The following is a 6,000-nucleotide window of genomic DNA, read 5'->3' on the forward strand; positions in this document are numbered from 1 at the left end:
ACCATGCTTACATGCAGACTCGAATTCAATTGCACAAACAACACAGCAGAATATGAGGCCTTGGTGCAAGGCCTATATAAAGCAATCGGGCTAAACGTCAAGTATCTTCAGGTCTTTGGAGACTCTGAGATTATCATCAAACAGGTACGTAACACTATACATTGCCTATCAGATCATTTAAAACACTATCAATCTTTAGTACAAGATATGACTGAGCATTTCATAGCATATAATATCTCTTCAATCCCGAGACTCCAAAATGCGAGTGTAGACCTTTTGGCTAACGTAGCCTCTAGGCTTATTCCCTCCGAAGATTTTAGTCCAGATAGATTCTCAATAGAATTAATCTTTAGACCATTCATCCCTGACAACATTACAAATTGGAGAGTATTCAATGACGATCCTGATATTGTAAATTTCTCACTTCTGAAGGATCCTACTCCAATCAGATAATTGACGAAGAGCATCACGATCGACAAACACAACAAAATAGCACTGATAATGCTATACCTAAATTGATGGTTAAGTTAGAAGACTTGTACGATTTGAAAAATCGGTTTAAAAGGTCTATCAATTCAAAGCTCTACAGTTCAACTCTGAACTACGAATTAGTAAACCTAGGAACCGATGATAAACCACAAAACATTAATCTAGGCATAGGCCTGGCCCCTGAAGAAAAACTAGCGTATATTCGTCTTTTGAGACAATATAGAAATGTTTTTGCCTGGAATTACGATGAGCTGAAGACATACGACACTTCTATCATTCAACACACTATTCCTATGATTGACAACAAAAAACCTGTCCAATAGAAACTGAGAAAGATCCACCCCAATTTAGAAAATCAGATAAAGACTGAGCTAAATAATTTATTGAAATCCAAAATAATTTTCCCCGTCAGACATTCCAAATGGGTCTCCAATATGGTACCCGTTAGAAATAAAAACGGAGATATTAGAATCTGTGTCGATTTTCGGAATCTTAACAAAGCCTGTCAAAAAGACAATTTTCCTCTTCCACCTATGGAACAGATATTACAGGCAGTAGCAGGCTCAGAACTGATGTCTTTCTTGGAAGGATTTTCAGGATATAATCAAGTGCTGGTGCATCCCAATGATCAGTTGAAAACCACATTCAGAACTAAATGGGGAACATACGCATATCGGAAGATGCCATTTGGTTTGATTAATGCTGGCGCTACATTTCAAAGAGCCATGGACATCGCATTTAAGGGTTTAGTCAACAAAACTGTAGTGATTTATTTGGATGATATAACACTGTATTCCAAGAAGCAAAGCGACCATCTCAGAGATTTAAAGCAAATTTTTCAACGATGTTTAAGGTATGGGATTTCACTTAACCCAAAGAAATATTTTTCGCATTAAGTGAAGGAAAACTTCTAGTATTCATAGTGTCAAAGTCCGGTATTCACATTGATCCTGACAGAATCAAAGAAATCTCATAAATATCCCTACCTCATAATAAAAAAGCCATGCAATCTTTCCTTGGTCAAATCAATTTTGCAAAGAGATTTGTCCCATATTTTCATGAATTGTGTCTCCTATGCAAACCATGATTAAAAAGAATTCAACTTTCAAATGGGGTCAAGATGAACATGAAGCATTCAACCTGATCAAACAAGCTATTATTAATGCTCCATCTTGAGCAACCCCGAATTTTTCAGAATCTTTTGTTTTATACACATTTGCCTCAGAAAAATCATATGCTGCGATTCTAACCCAAGCAAATCAAGAAAAAACAGAAGCTCCAATTGCATTTTTTAGCTCAAATTTACAAGGTGCTGAACTCAATTATTCAGACGTAGAGAAACAGGCCTATGCTGTTTTCAAAGCGGTTAAATATTTCAGACCTTTCTTACTCAAAACCCATATTAAGATCATAGTATTGTTTCCAGTGGTAAGAAATCTTCTAGTACAGAAGGATATGGGCGAGAAAAGAGCGAATTGGATCACCGCTTTACAGGAATACGATCTTGAGATCAAACCACCAAATCTTGTAAGAGGTCAAGGCTTCTGCAAGATGTTGGCTGGAGCATCGCAAATCCCTGAAATTTCATCCGAAGAGGTACAAATGCATGAGGTAAGCCTAAACGATGCAAAATCATTGTATGCTGATATCATTTATTATCTTAAGAACAGGTATGCTCCATCACACCTGGATCACACTAAGAAAAGAGCTCTGAGATTGAAAGCTAAACAATATCAGCTCATAAATGATATTCTCTTTAGAAAGAATTATGATTATGTTCTTCTTAGATGTCTTGAAAAAACTGAAGCCAAGAAAGTTTTGCAGGAACTCCACGATGGACCAGCAGGCGGACACTATGCTGGAGATGCCACTGCACATAAAATTTTACGTGCAGGATATTACTGGCCTACGCTGTTCAAAGATTCACACAGTTACGTGAGGAAATGTCAAGTCTGCCAAACTACTGCTGGAAGACAAAAGAAGCTGTCCCTGCCACTACAACCGATAAACATCGAGAAACCATTCAGCCAGTGGGGCTTGGACATAATAGGTGAGATCGTTCCTCACTCTTCTAAGCAGCATAGATACATCCTCACAGCAACAGATTATTTTACTAAATGGGTAGAGGCAGTTCCTCTCAAGACAACTAATCCAGAAAATATTATCGAATTCATAGATCAATTTATAATCACTAGGTTTGGATTGCCAACGGCTTTAATGTTTGATAATGCATCATACTTTTCTGGAAATGCAATGACTGAGTTCGCACTTAAAAGGGGATTCAAACTAAAATATTCGGCCAATTACTATCCGCAAGGTAATGGGTTGGCTGAGTCAACAAATAAAAACCTAATCAGGATTATTAAAAGAATAGTTGACCAGAACCAAAAGAATTGGCATAAAGCTTTGATAAATGCTTTATGGGCAGATAGAATAACAAAAAAATCTTCGATCGGCACCTCCCCCTTAAATTTAGTTTATGGGAAAGAAACAGTTCTTCCAACTCACTTAGTCATTCCCTCTTTGTCTTTAATACAATATATTGATGAAGTACCTACTTCCTCCATACAACTAAGACAAATGGAAATAATCAAATTAGAAGAACAGCGAGAACAAGCTAAAAGAACCCATGCTCATCATCAAGCGCTAATAAAATCCTCTTTTGATTCAAACAAAATGACCAGAAAAAATTTTCAGATGGGAGATTTAGTTTTAAAATGGGATAAAGCTCATGAAGAAAAGGGCAAACATACAAAATTTCAAAAGATGTGGCTTGGTCCTTTTCAGATTGTTGAATTCATAGATCCATCAACGTTTGTCTTACAGGATCTAGCAGGTAGAAGGGATTCTTTGCCTGTGAATGGTCAAATCCTTAAAATATATTTTCCATAGAAGATTATTCTTCTATTTTGTAGAATAGTTTTTTTTTTTTTTTTTTTTTCTTTCTTTCTTTTTCATAATAAAACCGGTTGTTAATGGTTACTATTGGTATTCGCGAAAAGACACCAATTCTCTTTCAGATTTTGAGCTTTTTGCTTGTATAAATAGAAATTTTTTGAAAATCTGATCTTTATTATTGATAGATACAGTTAAAAACATTAGCCTAGATATGATATTAGTTTCAACTTCAAAAAAAATATTTGATGAAAGCAACCTTTAGCGAAGGAATTGTTTTATATCAGCACAATGAAAGGTATCAATAACAAAATAAAGATTTTCTGTGAAACTATTGTTTTCAAACTCTATTATTGTCGTCTAGAGCTTTCTTAAGGAAAATAATGATATCCTCCTTGTTAAAGAAAATCGCAGCATACAGAGAGACAATCCAAGAAACACTATATCTCAAAGAATAAGAGATCTCTTCACGAGCCGGCTTATCATGATCACAGATATTATAACTTTGCTGACTTTGCCAAACACTATCCATCAAAATAGGGCAATGACTCAAGATTATTGAAATCAAAAGACAAGGGGTCTCATCACGAGCGAGCTTGTTCAGCAAAAGTGTAAATCAAGTGAATGACTGTGTCATAATTTGGCTACCAAACCAAGACATTGTTCTTTGAGAATAAAAAAGAAAAAAGTTTCAAAATGGATTTTTCTTTGAGGGTTGTAGATTACCTTAAATAGGATAAAGGATCATTGTTGGGTAACAGGTAACCCTGTCGAGGCTATAGACACCTGCTGGCAACAGAGGTTCTACCTACGGCAAATGAGCATATTTTAAGGCTAGCACACATAGAAGACTTTATTTTATCTTTACATGAACTAGTAATGGCTGGTGTAGATACAAAGACAAGCCTGAGGAAGCAAACAATTAGAAAATAAAGAAGTTGAAACTAAATATCATTGATAGAATAAGGCATAATATACTCTATCTGTCCATAACAAAGTTTAGATTTATGAAAATTTTTCTGTTTTGGAAGTTTAAAGAATTCAATAAAAAAGAAGAGATAACTGGTTCTTCCAAGTGAATCGCCATTGTTGTGACCACCAACAACCCCCCTCCTTATTTAGTATTAGCAATAACGCTAAATAAGTGGGGACCCTTAGTAAAAAATCCAAAAAGATTTTATATTTTTTTTTTGTATTATACTCCTAAAAAATGCATCGCATGGAGAAGAGTCAAGCATTCCTTTATGGGCACATTAAAACAACTGTGAAGAAACGACACGAAATTCACCACGTCGCATACATTAAGAAGCGCCCATAAATGAATAATCTTAAGAAAAATCTCCAATGGCCGATATGCGATATCGCATATCGCAACGTCGCATAAACAGCACATGAATAACTTGACAAATTGCAGCGATCTACATTCTGCGATCTGCGTTCTGCGATCTGCGATGTCGCGATGCTGTGATAAAAGCAATCTGCGATAACTGCGATCCGCGATAAATGCGATCTGCGATAAATGCGATCTGCGATAAATGTGATCTGCGATCTGCGAGTCGTAGAAATCACCCATCGCAAATTTTCCTCGGCTCAACATTCAAGAAAATTTGTCCCTAAACCAAAAATTGGGCGCGCGCCTTAAAGAAGATTAAGGAATGTACGCCAAAGTATTCATGAAGGACAGTTTTGTGTTTTTCAAAGAGTCAGTTCACTGTGGGTGTCATGATTTTATACATTCATAGAGATTAAAGCTTTCGTGTCAAAATTTACTATCATTACTCTTTTCCTTTGCGTGAACTGCAGTAATAAAAAACAGGGAACAACATGAAGCAATGTGCAGGAAACATCTAAGGAAAAAGGGAAAGTGTCAATCCTCAGAGAATAGAGAAGAGATGCCCTCATACACGGATGCCGCATGCAACAGAAACGCAGATTTCAGAGTGTTACTGAACAAATGAGCGATTCGACACTCAAGGTAAAAAAAAATCACAAAAGCAGCATGTTTACAAAATTCTGGAGCTCATGCCTGGTAAAGGCAAAAGCGCTAAAGGCGGAAAACGCACCAGAAAGGCCCGGATCAAAGAACGGAGGTGCTAATCGTGCATCACTAAGAAAATTGTTCAGAAAGCAAAGTCCCTAACTTGCCTAGTCATCCACGTGTCCGGAAGCCGAGATAGCAAAAGCAGAGGCAGTTTAAGAAGAATCTGGGTTGTTACCAAGCGCACACGCAGTAAATTCGCCGAACCAGAAGATGATTCTCAAAAATATATTCTAGTTTACTAAAAATAGGTGTCAGTGCTTGCCATTTCTATTTTTGTAGCTCAAATAAAAGCAGAAGACAACCAGCCGACTCTTCCCAGGCAAATGTTGCATGCCCACAACACGAAGGAGCAAATGCAGAAATAGTTAGAAATTAGATTTAATTTTTAGAAATAAGTTTGCTTAGATAAAGGGCGGTCATTTTAAACCGTATCCGAAATTTATGTAATTAAGTTATTTAGTTAGCAGTATTTAAACCCTTCTCATGCATTTGGAGAAGGGTCCGAAAATTTGTCAAAAACTTGTCCTTAGAACATGCACTTTTGCACCCTCAAAGGAGGTTTTGATGAATGAATG

This window comes from Pinus tabuliformis, chromosome 5_1, assembly GCF_031772625.1.
Source record: "Pinus tabuliformis cultivar Carrire ecotype Pingquan chromosome 5_1, CPIR1, whole genome shotgun sequence".
NCBI classification, from domain to species: domain Eukaryota; kingdom Viridiplantae; phylum Streptophyta; class Pinopsida; order Pinales; family Pinaceae; genus Pinus; species Pinus tabuliformis.